The sequence below is a fragment of the Antechinus flavipes genome, chromosome 4, assembly GCF_016432865.1.
Source record: "Antechinus flavipes isolate AdamAnt ecotype Samford, QLD, Australia chromosome 4, AdamAnt_v2, whole genome shotgun sequence".
Taxonomy (NCBI): domain Eukaryota; kingdom Metazoa; phylum Chordata; class Mammalia; order Dasyuromorphia; family Dasyuridae; genus Antechinus; species Antechinus flavipes.
Window position 1 is genome coordinate 373,984,491 of NC_067401.1, and position 15,543 is coordinate 374,000,033.

Genomic DNA, 15,543 nt, shown 5'->3' on the forward strand with positions numbered 1-15,543 from the left:
CTATAGAAATGAAATGGGGATCGACTCTATATTTTCTGAGTGGCAAAAATGTAGCGATGGGAGATATGTTCCTAACTTAGGGGTGTGTTGAAACTAGCTCAAACCTGATGCTGATTAACTGTTAAAATTTCATTAAGAAACACACCTCAGAAATAGACAAACAAAATCAGGGCTTGATATTGTTTTATTGATCGTCCGGACTTAAGAAAGTGATGGGGAAAATGTTAATAACGCAGCCTAGACTTAAAAATGTATTGTGTATCTGACCTTCAGATTTGATTGTCTACTGTTTACCAATAATATTTGCCAAATGTTTATCTGTACTTACACCTTCATTTTACAAATGAGATTAAGTTTCTAGAGAGATTACATGATTTGCCCAAAGTTACACAGGTGATAAGACTGGGAGTACTAGCTGAAATTGATGAAAAGTAACTTGTGAAGAAAGGACCCAAATAAATAGTCACATGTAAAGTATTCTTTCAATGAGGAAAAAAAGCACTGATCTGAGAGCCAGGAGAAGCAGGGAGAAAAGTAAAAACAGCACCCATCCCCTTAGTCTGCTTACATTCTAATGAAAGAGACAACATACAAATAATTATGTACATACAAGATCTTTACGATGTCATTGGGAGGTATAAAGGTTCATAGAGACGAGACCAGACTTATGATTCCATTGGAAGAAATGTCTCCTAGAAATGTAGATGGGTACTTTCTTTACAATTTATAGAGTTGTCTGGGTCACTGAAAAATGACATGATTTGCCAGGTTGTGACCAAGGATCTTCCTGACTCCAGGTCCAGTTCTTTTTCTATTTCTTGATACCTCTCTAAGTTCTACAACTGAATATAATTCCTCCGCATAGTAACTCCCATTGATACAAATAGGGTAACAGTATGATGGCATGGTTTATTCTACAGATAAGTATAGTAAGTGACCAGCAGAGGGGGCCCTATACCCATTTTTATAGCCAAAAGGATGAAAATCTGCATTTCATTTATTTATTCATCCCTCCATCCATTCTTTTATTTGTTCATTCATTTATTTAATTCATTCTCTAGTTCATTCATTCATTTACTCGTTTTAGATGGAGGGCGTTCTTTAGTTGTTATAGTTAATGGTAGTACTTACTGAATGATTCATTACATATATGCACATACACATATATTATAGATAAACATATAGATTGTTCATTTCTGTTATGTCTTACTCTTCATGACCCTATTTGGAGTTTTTTTGGTGGAGATACTGGAGAGGTTTGCATTTTCTTTTTCTGTTCATTTTTATAGATAAGAAATTGAGGCAAGCAGGTTTAAGTGACTTACCTAGGGTCACACAGCTAATGTTGGAAACTGAATTTGAACGCATAAAGATGAAGCTTCCTGATTCCACAACCAGTGCTTTATGCACACTGCACCACACGTAGCTGCCTTACTAATAAATGTGTGTGTGCACGCATATGTACATGTATTTGTATATAAAGATTTTTTATGTAAAAATGCCCTTTCCTATGGACACATGAAACCTAAAACCAATAAGGATACATAGACCATGCAATCAGTGGTTGTATCTGGCTGAGGACCCAGCTCCCTTCAAAATGAATTTATTCATTGTAAAATTGACATTAGAAATTGTTTGACTTTGGCCTCCAAGTTCCTTCCTCAATTTACCTGAAGTCTCCGACACTTAACACTTGTTAGCTATGTGACCTTGAGCAAGTCATTAAGCTCCAATCGACTAAACAAAAAACAAACAAATAAATAAAAAGATTGGGAAGATTTGAGAGTGGGGAAGAGAGATGGCAATGAAGAATTTTGGATGCCAAACAGGCATGAAGGTGAGAGGGACTCAGCCATTAGAGTCTTTTGAATAGGAAGGTGACATGAGCTCTTAAAAGTTTGTGATATTTATTTTCATTTTTCTAGGCCAATATGATATAAATGAAGCAAGACAGGGAAAAACTTGTTTTCTCTCTGTGTGAAAGAATGAGACTTCAGTGCTTGCTAAATTCCTTTACCAGGCATAAAATGCTTTTCATTGTTCTTGCTGACTTTAAAGTATGTTGGTTTGGACTTCAAGTACTGTCACTTGATTTTGGCACCCTGGAACAAAAGCTCCAGCTGCCCTGTGACTTTGACAGGATAGAAGAAGAGAACACAATATTACTGAGAAGCTTTTATTTCTTCCTAGCCATCTTGTTGTTCTTTTGTTAGAATATTTATTAGAATTAAGTGTTTTCGTTCTAATTTGTCACAGCCAGGTGGTCTGCCTGAGAGATGAGAAGAATTTGAGTGGAGGGGGATGGGGATGGGAGAAATCATCTGAGACACATTGTTATAGTAGTATTGATGGTACTTGGTAACTGATTGAACACAGGTGTTAAAGGAGAAAAAAAAAAATCAGGGATGTTCCAGGGTTGCAAACCTGGAAGACCAAAGGACAGCGAAATCTTCCAAAGAAATAGGTTACAAAGTAGGGTGAAGTGATTTGAAGGAGAGAGAATAAATGAATTTTGGTTCTGGACACGTTGAGTTTGAGATGCTTATTGGGCCTCCAGTAGGAAATTTCTAAAGAGCATTTTATGATAAATAAGAATTAGATATGTAGACCTAGAAGTCATATGCATTGAAATAATCATTGAGATGAACAAGCTAATTTTAGAAAATTCTGGAGAGACTTACATGAAGTGACGCCGAGTGAAGGGGGTAGAACCGAGATAATATTGTACACGGCAACAAGATTATGTGATGATCAATTCTGATGGACTTGGATCTTCTCAACAATGCCGTGATTCAAGGCAATTCCAATAGATTCAGGTTGGAAATAGCAATTTGCATCCAGAGAGAGAACTATGGAGATTGACTATGGAATGAAGCATAACATTTTCATCAATTTTTTTTTCTTTCTAATGTTTTTCCCTTTTGGTCTGACTTTTCTTGGACAACATGACAAATATGGAAATATGTTTACAAGGACTGCACCTGTTTAACTTATATCAGATTGCTTGCTATCTTGGAGAAGGAAGAGATATGGAAGGAAAGGAGAAAAATTTGAAAGACAAAGTCTTAAAAAATTAACGCTGAAAACTGTCTTCATATTTATTTGGGGAAAAATACTATTGAAAACTGAAAAAAAATAATTGTAGAACTTTAGAAAGAAACAAATGCTTGTTTAAGTACCTACCATATGCCAGGCACTGTACTAAGCACGATACAAATATTATCTTCCTTGACCCTGACAACATCCTTGGAGGTAGGTGATATTGTTATCCTCATATTATAGTTACATTATAACTATTATAACTATATATATAGTACATTATATTAAGCAGCTTGTTATTTAAGCTATATGTGTTTTTTAATACTATAATAACATCTCTGAAATTCCCTTGTAACATCAAAGCCAGTTTCTAAAGGGAAATTAAGTCCAAGTTCAAGGATGAATTATAAAATCCCTAAAGATAGATTATGGTGGTTATTAGGCAAGGTCATGGAACCTTTCAAATAATTCAATTGAGAGAAGTATCAAGAGATTCTTGAAAATGAGTCTCTTGCATGCCTGAAACTGTTGAGCCAGTCATTAGCTAAATTTTGCATCCATGTTTAACCTTAGAAAATACATAGGAGAGGAAAATTCTCTCTCTCTCTCTCTCTCTCTCTCTCTCTCTCTCTCTCTCTCTCTCTCTCTCTCTCTCTCTCTCTCCCCCCTCTTCCTCCTCCTCCTCCTCCTCCTCTTCCTCTTCCCTCCCTCCCTCTCTCTCTCTCTCTCTCTCTCTCTCTCCCCCTCCCTCTCCCTTTCCCTCCCTCTCCCCCTCCCTCCTTTCCTCCCTCTTCCTCTCCCTCCCTTCTTCCCTTTCCCTCCCTCCCCCCTCTTTCCCTCCCTCTTCCTCTCTCTCTTCCTCCCTCCCCCTCCCTCCCTCCCTCCTTCTCTCTCTCTCTCTCTCTCTCTCTCTCTCTCTCTCTCTCTCTCTCTCTCTCTCCCTCCCTCCCTCCAGATATTCTAGGGTTTATAAAATTAATAAATTTGTTTCCAACCCAAATTATCAAAAGTTACCAAAAGTACCGAGTACTAAGTTTTTCTTTATCAGTTAAATGCCATCAAGTCTTAAAATCCAGTGCTTTGTAGTACTGGCATGACTTGGCTGCCTCACTTAGACTTCTAAAGCCAACTGAACAGAAATGAGAGAATTTTTGAAGTCTTATAGGATATATATTTTTTTTATTTGTTTTTCCCCACTCACTAGCTCTCTGTTGCTTTTAGGATTACATATAAAATTTTCTTTTTAAAGTACTCCATGATATTCTATCCAGTTTTTTATATGTCATTCTCCTTTATCTAGCAGGAGACATGTGGTAAAGTGAATATAATGCTAGAACTGTAGTCAGGAAGATTTAAGTTCAAATAGAAGTTCAACTACTAGGCGTGTGACCCTGGGTAATTCACTTAACCCTGTTTGCTTCCATTTCCTCATCTGTAAATTGAACTGGAGAAGGTACTGGCAAACTATTCCAGTATCATTGCCAAGAAAACTCCAAATAGGAGTTGGACATGAATGAAAATACATGCTGTTCACAATAACTTCCCTTTCCCTTCTCATATTTTCAGTGATCCAGCTATTAGCCCCATTGCTGTTCCTTGAACAGGAGCTCCATTTGTGCATACTTACTATGAATTTATTTTTAAAAAATTGTTCATTTAAATAACAAAATCATTCTCTACCTAAAGGATCTTAGATTTTAATCAAATGGCTGTTATCCATCTTTAGAATTCTCTCCCTCCGCATCTCCACCTCTGATTTCCTTATATTCCTTTAAATCTCAGCTAAAATTTGCTTCTCTTCAAGAAGCTTATTTTGGTCCCCTTAATGCTAGAATCTTCTCTCAGTTGATAATCTCCAATGTATTCTGTTTAAATCTTGCTTATATTTTGTGTTATCTTTCTTTTTAGAATATTTTAGAATATTTAGAATTAGAATTTAGAATATGAGCTCCTTGAGGAGCAGGGACTATTATGCTAAGCCAGGGCTTAGCACAGTGCTTAGCAAATATTTAATAAATGACTGAAGTGTGCTAGTTTTCACTTTCACTTTTCCTTTTATTTGAGTCTTCTTGTACAAAATGACTACTATGGAAATGTTTTACATAATTGCATATGTATAACCTATATCTGATTGCTTACCATCTCAGGGAGGGTTTTTTTAAATTAAAAAATACATTTAGTTTTTAAATAAATCTATTTTATTAATTGCAACAGTCAGGTGCTCAAAAAAATTTGTGGTCCATAAATGTAATAGAATGGACTTTCATGAATCTGGAAGAGAGATTTAGATTTGTGACTTTTTTTGCAACTTTTCCACTTAAATCCAATTTATGAGCAAATGAAGATATTGTTCTTATGATGTCTTATGATATCATTGGCCCAAAATGAAGGATTAACAACAACAACAAGAAAAAAAAACAAACCATAAAGTATGTGGTAAGACATGACAAAACTTGTATGAATTCATATCAAATGAAGAACCAGGAAAATAAGCATGGTAACTAAAACAACATATGTGGAAGGACAACAAAAAATGAAATTGAACACTGTATATAGTTCTGGAGAAGTGATGAAAAAGTACCCTTTCCTCCCTTGTTTGAAGGGTCTGAGGAATTGTGGGTCTGGGACATTGCTTCTATCGTTAAACTTAGTTCATTTTATTAGTTTTGCTGCATGAATCTTTTTGTTCTTTAAAAATTTTTTTAAAAAATTCTTTGTAGCAAAGAATGTTTCTCTGGGTAGGGAAAGAGGAAGAAATCTATTTGGAAATGAAGGTGGTACAAAGATATTGATATAGTTTAATAACATTTTATAAAATATATATTGATATATATATATATTGTAATTAATAAAAATCTAACTTTTTTAGGGTAGAGAATTATTTTAAAATACACCTTTAGCTTTTAGCGCAGTGCTTGGTACATAACTGCTCAATAGTGTTTACTAATTGATCCATGTGCATGTTAATTTGAGGGTATTGTTAATAACCGCCCCAGGAGGTTCCAGTAACCATTAGACTAGAATCGGGGTCCTCAAACTTTTAAAATAGGGGGCCAGTTCACTGTCCCTCAGACTGTTGGAGGGCTGGACTATAGTAAAAACAAAAACTTTGTTTTGTGGGCTTTTAAATAAAGAAACTTCATAACCCTGGGTGAAGGGGATAAACGTCCTCAGATGCTGCATCTGGGCCTGCAGGCTGTAGTTTGAGGACCCCCTGGAGATCTTTACAACTGACATTTATGTAGTACCTTAAAAAATTCAAACTACCTCATTTGATCTTCTCAATATTCCTGTGGGATAAATGAGATTTTCACGTGTGTGTTGCAAACAAGGAAATGAAAAGGAAGAGATGGGTTAAGCTACTTAATCATCATCACAAATTGGTTAAACATAGGAGACAGGACTCAAATCCAGTTCTCTTGGATTTGAGTTTTAGTGAGGTCCCTTAAGAATTGAAGATAGGCATTTGGTAATCCAGAAAAACTCACTTTTTGCCAATTCAGGGTTTAGGGAGAAGAAATGACAGCTCATAAAAAAATCCCCAAAGCTAAATTTAGCCATTCACTTTCACTAGTTTTCCCATTATTAGCTAGGAAAAAATATAAAGAATTATAAGTCACAAAACTAAATGGTGTGTTATCTTAAAGAATCAATCATTTTCATTTCTTCTTCAGGTTGAATAGATCAGTTTAATGTGTTACTTCAAGGATTATTTGCATTGTAAATGTGCTCTTTCAATGGTATATATAGTAATAAAAATGAAGTTCAAATCATACCTCAGACATTGCTTGCCTCAGTTTCCTCATGAGTAAAATGAGGATAATAATAACATTTACCTCTGAGGTTGTTGCAAGGACAAAATAATATTGGTTATATAAAGCACTCTAGAAATAATAGCTATGATTATCTTCATCAGAATCATCATCATCATCCTCCAATCACTGGAAAGAAATTTTGTTGTAATTTAGTCACGTCCAACCCTTTGCAACCTCATTTGCATTTGTTTGTTTGGTTTTTGCAAAGAAAATGGAGTCGTTTGCTGTTTCCTTTTCCAGCTCATTTTACAGATGAGGAAACTGAGGCAAATGGTTGTCTTACCCAGGGTCACACAACTAGTAAGTGTGTGAGGTCAGTTTTGAACTCAATTCTTCTTAAATCCAAGCCCAAGCTTTACCTAGTATACTATCTAGCTGCCCTGGGAAAAAATTTAGGGGAGATTAAAAACCCTGCTCCAGCTACTTTGAAAACCAAGTGTGGTCTTGACTAATCCAGAGCTGACTGGAATCTTGATCTGGGGCCAAGATGCAGAAGGATAATTCACTTTTTATTGAAAAGTCTAGTTATTCCTAACCTGAAATGTTAAAAATACACTCGACACTGAAAATCAGGTATTGAGGAAAAGAAGCTCAAGGAATCATCAGCATTTCTGGCCAGAAGCAGCTCCTCTCCATTTAGGGAGCCCAGAGCACAGAAGTGGGAGAAACTTTATACTCATTAGCTTGGTGCAGTTCAGAGACCAGATTGGTCTGTTAGCTTTCAGGATCTAATCTTTCTGATACGCCCAATATATATTTCCCCCTAAAATTGTATAAACATGCTCCCCCTCCCTCATCATACATCCCATGTTCATAAATGGCAGAAAACTCCTCCTACAGAGTGGATTGTTTAATATTCAATTAACTTATTAAGCAGATGCAATAGTGATTTAATCAAGTCAGATCACTGACTCCAATTAGTTTGGGCTGGATCATCTATTATTTTCAGTTTGTGTTTTTTCTCAAAACTACAAGACTCTTTCTGATTGGTTGAATCCACCTGTGCCTTCCTAGCTCCTCAATTCCTTGTGTGGTCAAAGCTTCTATTGATCACTTAATTGCTCTGTGGAATGTTAACCTTCCTTAACCTCTCACATTCTGAAAACCTCTTGGTCAGTGGTACCCATTATCCCACACTACCTCGAAGCTTGCAGCACTTTGTGGAAACCCAGGTTTTCAGCATTTCTCACATGAATTTTCCCTGTAAACAATTATAAAATAGAATTAAAGTTAAATATTTCATACTCCCCTGGGGGTAATTCCCCACTCCAAAGAGTTAAATGAATCCCTGAGTGGACCTGAACAGCAACTATTTATTTATCCAAACTGAGGGACCAGGTGAAAAATCAAGTTTTTACTAGTTTCCAGTACCTGTATTCCAGTAGCTTATCATGAAATCTGAATTAATTCAAAGGCAAGCAGAGCAAAGGAAAACAAAACTGAGTGTACAAGTTAACAAACTCAGTTAAAGGCACTTGGGCTCTGTTAGGTAAAAATACAAAGGAAGACACTTCTGCATTAATCTGACTTGTCCTTTCAAAACTCAAGTGTTACCTTCTATGTTGTGTTCTCCTTGCCCTCCTTTCCCCAAATAGCCTTGTATTTGTAGCATTGCTAATAGAAATGGACATCTCAGGCTCAGTCTCCTTTTCTCTCTGTCTCTAGTCTTTTGTTGTTGTTTTTGTGGAAGGCAATTGGGGTTAAGCAACTTGCCAAGAGAAATACAACTAGGAAGTGTCAAGTATCTGAGCTGGATTTGAACTCTGGTCCTTCTTCCTAACTCCAGGGCTTGTACTCTATGTAGGGTCCCTTCTTTGCCTCTAGTTTAAAGCCATACTAGATCTGGGGGAATAAAGAAAAAGATTACAGGGGAGTAGTAGTAGTAGTAGCTGGTTCTAAATTTTGCAGGGTACTTTACAAATATTATCTCATTTGATCTTCATAGAAACTCAAGTGGAAAATGCTATTAATATCCCCATTTTACCAGGTTAGGAAACTGAGGTAATTAAAGATTAAGTGATTTGACCAGGATCAGGCAAGCTAGTAAATATCTGAGATAAAATTTGAACTCAGATCTTACTGACTCCAGATCCAAGAGCTCTTGCTCTTGCATTGCACTCCCTAGCTAATTATAAACCACCCTTTCCTGTTGGTTTGGTTTTGTCTTATAACCTTGGACAGGTTTAGAAAGTGCTTGCAGCAGCAATAGCAAAATTATGTGATGATCAATAATAGACTTAGTTCTTACCAGTTCAGAGATCCAAGATAAACTTTGGATGGAAAATGCCATTTACTTCTGTAGTGTTCTCTTCTTTTGTATAATATGATGGTTCTCTGGAAGCAGGTTTCTTGGGGAGGTTTTCTGGAGGCAGCCTTAGTTTCAGTTCCATATAATAATCACTTCAAATACATACAGCTGATAAAATCCAAACATTTATTTTCTCCTTCCAAGTCTTGTCTCTTTCCTTGGGCCCGGTTAGCTTTCTTAGAGGCCTCTCTCCCTCCTTGGTTCCAAGAGCTCTTGCAGCTTGTCTATCGTTGCCTCCAGCTCCCTCTGAATCTTGGTTCTTCTCCGAATCCTTCGTTCTGCCCGACTGCAGTCTCTAGCTTGTCAATCTCCTGAACTGACTGACTGACTGACTGAAGCTCTTTTTATGCTCTTTTAGAGGTGTAAACTCAAAGATTGATTCCTCCTCTGAGAGTGGGATTATGGGAAGTGTGAATTTGGATATCTCATATTGAACCCTGAAATCTCCCAAATGTGTGAACTAATGTGTGAACTTTCAAAGGTGTTAACTTAAGCATTGTTTCTATCAATTCCATTGAGTTATCACCTTGTTTCAAGTTCTGGCTCATAACACATTTCCAATAAAAATAACTGGTTGAAATCAGTTGTAAAGTGTTGGCAAATCCCCAGTAGAAGCCTATTGTGGTATTTCTGCTTGCCCTTATTGCAACACTCTGTGGAAACCCAGATTTTCAGCATTTCTCACATGAAGCAATGAATATTCTTCAGATCTCTTCCAACACTTCCCAAATAATTATCTCCCTGAAGCAGCTAGGGGATGCAGTGGGTAGAGCACTGTGTTTAAAGTCAGGAAGATTTGAGTTCAAATTTCTTTTTTTTCTGTTTCCTCTCGTAAATTTTAAATTTAAGTTTTAAAAAAAATTAAAGCTTTTTTATTTACAAAATATATGCATGGGTAATTTTTCAGCATTGACTGTTGCAAAACCTTGTGTTCCAAATTTTCCCCTCCTTCCCCCCCCCCAGCTCCTCCCCTAGATGGCAGGTAATCCATGTTAAATATGTTAAAATATGTCAAATCCAACATATGTATACATATTTATACAGTTATCTTGCTGCACAAGAAAAATCAGATCAAGAAGAAGAAAAACTGAGGAAGAAAGCAAAATGCAAGGAAACATTAACAGAAGGAGTGAAAATGCTGTTATGATCTACCCTCAGTCCCCACAGTCCTCTCTCTGGGTGTAGATGGCTCTCTTCATCACAAGATCATTAGAACTAGTCTGAATCATCTCTTATTGAAAAGAGCCATGTCCATTAGAATTGATCCTCGTATAATCTTCTAGTTGCCATGTATAATGATTTCCTGGTTTTGCTCATCTCACTCAGCATCAGTTCAAGTAAGTCTCTCCAGTCCTCTCTAAAATCATCCTGCTGATCGTTTCTTATAGAACAATAATATTCCATAACATCCATATACCACAATTTATTCAGCCATTCTCCAACTGATGGGCATCCATTCAGTTTCCAGTTTCTAGCCACTACAAAAGGAGCTGCCACAATCATTTTTGCACATGTGGGTCCCTTTCCTTCCTTTAAGATCTCTTTGGGTAGAAACACTGCTGGGTCAAAGGGTATGCACAGTTTGAGAATCTTTTGAGCATAGTTCCAAATTGCTCTCCTAAATGGTTGGATCCATTCACAACTCCATCAACAATGTAGTAGTATCCCAGCTTTCCCACATTCCCTCCAACATTTGTCATTATCTTTTCCCATAATTTTAGCCAATGTGAGAGGGGTGAAGTGGTATGTGAGTTATCTTAATTTGCATTTCTCTGATCAATAGTGATTTAGTAGCTCACTATATAGTTTGGAGATTTCCTGCATATATACTAGAGCAAAAACCCTGTAAGAGGTCTGTAAGTGACCTCTCTTCTCTAAAAGATTGTTTGAGGTAGCCATTCTTGATGATCAGATAGAAACATATGGGATGGGACTGGCTTCCAGGATGGATAACTCATTACTGGTTTGAGTTCTTTTCATTAGCTGTTGAGCTATAATCCTGTGTATAGATTAAAGGTATGACCCAACTCTTTAGCAAGTACTTTTCCCATCTGGCTTCAAAGCATAAGGATGTCTGAGCTATTTTTTGTGGTGAAAAAACATTTGAAATTGAGGAGATGCCTATCAACCAAGAGATGACTGAACAAGGTGTGGTATAGGATTGTGATGGAATACAATTGTGCTATAGGATGAACAGGATGGTTTCAGAAAAATATGGGAAGACCTATATGCAAAGAGAGCAGAATCAGATCATTGTACATAGTAAAAGCAATATTATGATGGTCAACTATGAAAGACCTAGCTATACTGATCATGACAAGTGATTCGAGACAATTCCAAAGACCCATAATGAAAACTGCTATCTACAGATGGAGAACTGAATAGCTCAATGCAGATTGAAGCATTTTTTTTTCATGGTTTCTTGCTTTTTATTGTTTTTATTTTTACAACGTGGCTAATATGGAAATATGGTTTTCATGACTTCGTGTGCTAACTGATATATTGCTTGCCTTCTTAATATGTGGGGGAGGAGCAGGAGGGAAAGTTAGAATGCAAAAAGAAAATTGTAATGTCAAAAATAAAAACTTTAAAAAATGAGCTTTCTGAAGGGGTTAGGGTGCTCTTGTCTTTATCCAATTGCAAGCCTGAGACACAATCTGCTTACTGCATGGGGGATGTCCCTGACTTCTTTTTGTAACATTTTCCCTTTGGAACAGGGCCTGTGAGAATAACAAAGATTTGGAGGCCTTCTGCCTCAGCAGAGGTATCTCCCATCAATAAAGGAGCAGCAATTGCAGCCACCAGAGAGTGATTGTGTTTGCAGTGGATTGGTGGTGAGGAAAGAAATGGTCATTAGAAAAGGTCTACTGGAGAAAAGATCCTGCTTGGCTTTTGATTAGTCTGCTCAGTGGAGGCAAGATGTAAAATGGATAATTAGCAGCCTTGCAAAAGTGTTCATCCCAATGAGGCTTAAATATTAACCTCCCAACAGTATGTACTAATAGTAATCATAACACTATGTGATTCTTTAGTGTGTAAGCAGTCCCTTTGCTGTGGGCACCCAAGCCTACTACCTGGTCCATTGAATTTGGACCCATTATCAACCTAGTGGACCCTTGAGGGAAAGTAACCTTACTCTAATTTTGTAGCCTTTGTCTGGAAGCTAAGGTGAGGGTGATGAGTTAGGAAAGGTGAACCCTGGGGAACCTATTTCAAGATTTTTCAGAAATCACTGATAATGGCTCAATAATCCCATTTGCCAATTTTTTCAGTAACTTCTGTGAGATGAATGGCAGAATCAGCAAAGAACAAGAGAATATTTAGCTTGAAGACAACTTAGAAGGTGTGTGATAATTTTCTTCAAATACTTTTAAGGGTTTCCTGGTGGAAGAGGGATCCCATGCTTGACATGGGAGGGAAGAATTAAGGATGATAGTTAGCAAAATGGTCCGCCCAGGTGGCTCTGTGGATAGAGCTCAGGCCTAGAGGCAGAAAACTTGAGTTCTCTCAAAACAGGCTTTATACATTAGCTGAGACACATTGGGCAAGTTGCTTAACACTGTTTGCCTAAGTTTCCTCATCTGTAAAATGAGCTGGAGAGGGAAATGACAAACTAGTCACCATGTTTGTCTAGAAAACCGCGAACGAGTCACAAAGAGCGAGACATGACTGAAATGACTGAACAACAAAAAGCACGCAAGTACAGGGAAGCAGATTCCAGTTCAGGCTAAAAGCTCCCTAGCAATTAGAGATGTCCAAGAGTGGACTCTTCAGCAGTGGTGTTTCCTTAATCCTCGATATCTTTGTGTAGAGGCTGGATGCCATTAGTCAGAGGCACTATACGTGAGGCTCATATGTCCTGTGAAGGCTTGACAAAATAAGCTCCAAGATTTTGTTTCAAGGATTAATCTTTCCTACAGAAACTAAATTCTCAAATATTAATTGGCAGATGTGACTACTAAGCCATCATCAGTGATACCTGAAAGATCATAGAAAACAGAAAAATTGCCTGTACTTCAAGACGGGAGAAGTGCAAATGCCCTTACTTAAAAAGCAAATAAAACAGGCACTGCAAACGTGACTTCAGTTCATGGGAAAATTCCCATGATGGTTGGCAAGGACCCAGAAAGAAAGGTGGCAATGATAGAACTAGCCTAGCTTCATTCATAACCATTGCCTCAGACTAACCTGCTTTCCTTTTTCTGTGATGATTATCAACCTAGTGGACCAGAGGAATGCTGAGAATTAAATACCAGGCAGCTAGGTGACAGATTGAGTGCTAGACCTAATTAGGATAATCTGAAGTCAAATCTAGTCCCAAAAATTTACATGTGACCTCAAGGCAAGCCACTTAACTTCTCAGTTTTTTCATTTGTAAAATGGGGATAATTACAATCACCACCCAGGGCTGTTGGGGAAGAAGAGATTCGAACAAATGCTTTGCAGATCTTTTAGTTGTCATATGAATGCTAGCTAAATTATTATCATTGCAAAGTTTCAGAAAAATACTTATTTTCTAGATTGCATAATAATATATGTAAGTGGATTCAGAGTTGGTTGGATGGCTGAGTTCAGAGAACAGCAATTTTATGTCAAGGTGCTAGTGGGTCTCCAGTGAAGACCCTGAGGGAGATTTCAGACATTTGTGGTTTAACATTTCTTATCAATGACAGGGATACAGCTGTAAGTAGTATGGAATCAAGTTGACAATTAATACAAAGCTAGGAGGGATAACCAACCCACTATGTGAGGACACACACACACACACACACACACACACACACACACACACACACACACACACACACTCACTCACTTTACTATAAATCTATACAGGTGAGAGGACTGGGCTGGATCTGTGAAGGTGAGATTCAGTGAGAGGCTGTGGCCTGTAGCCAGCATGGCCTGATCCATATTAAAATATAACTGGGGAATATTTAACAAAATGAGTAAAAGTGCAACAAAATGCAGTTGACATTAAATTTTGAAACAGTCAATAGGAATCTTCAGGGATCTTTATGTATGACTTAGTATTTAGCTCCCTTAGTTTGATACTCCTGCTGCAGTGAATAGAAATTGAGTTTCACAGGTTTGTTTTTAATGCTTGAGTGGCAATGGAAGCCAGGTTCCTCTCACATTTCAGAGCTTATTTAGTTCTCCTTTCTATTTTATGCATCTTCCCACTTCCCAACCCCCACCAAATAAAATAGCAAATAACAAGGCATGAATTATTTTTTAAAATAAATTCATTTCAATTTAGAAATACTGGAGAACAACTGTACCATTTAGACAAACAAAGGAACATGAAAAAAATGTCAGTGATAATTTAAACTCCAAGAAAACAAGAATGAAAAGCGTTCTTTTTGCAGTTACTCTGAGTTTAAACAAATACATCTTATATGAAATTTTTCCAATATACAGAACAAACAAGTCATTTTTGCAACATTTAGAAAGGCATTTTTATGGAAGCAGACAACATACTCTCTTAGTGCTAGCAGGGAGAGGGGCACTCATTTAGCCTCATGCAAGCAGAACTCGTTACACCAAGAAGCTTAGCAATGGCACTCCTACCCAGGAAGCCTGGTTGGAGGGTGACCTAAAGAGCATGCCAGAAGGTCCAGGGAGAAGGCACAGTAATCTCTAGAATGACAAAAGGATTACTTGTGTTGATAAGTTTTAAGTGACCAGTTTCAAACAAAAACAAACACCAAAAGTTGTGTTGAATGATTGGAGCTCAAGAGAATCAATTTTGGTATTTGGTGAAACCGAGCTCTCATCATTTCAAACAAATGAAATGGAATATATATGAAGGAAAAATCCTAATCAACTTTGTGCCACTTAATACATCACTGAAATAATTTAACGAAAACTCCTTACAAATGAAGGGAATCCAATCCAAGATATAAATGATAGTATGATGACACAGTCCTTTTCCACTTAAACTATAGCTCTAGTTCACATAAAGGAACTCTATAGTCCATCTCTTTTCTTTTGTTAATTCAAGTTAAAAAAAAAACCTAGGGAAAAACATACATACATAACAATTTCCAAAAGACAATAATTCCAGTTTTAATTGTATTGTACAAAAAATCTCAGGGGCCTTAAAAGCAATTGCCTATTAAAGTCTTAATTTTAAGAGTCTGAAAAATAAATCATTTAATAATCACATTAACATTTCTTTAAACATATTCCTATTAATACACATTATGGTCTGAATACCAAAGGATGTTTTATTGAGCACTTTATAACTGAACTATCATCATTCAAGCAGGCCATTAAGAAGGATATAAGGATCATGTGTATCCATGATGTAGATCAGGGCTTCTTAAACTTTTTTCCACTTGCAATCTGAGAAATATATAGATGACCTCAGGTAAATAG

At 37.0% G+C, this 15,543-nt stretch overlaps 1 long non-coding RNA gene across 1 annotated transcript in view; it reads left to right on the forward strand.

The window, feature by feature from the left end:
* Positions 1-15,543, forward strand: part of LOC127562566 (uncharacterized) — an 83,132-nt gene that overhangs the window by 15,548 nt on the left and 52,041 nt on the right. The window lies entirely within an intron of this gene.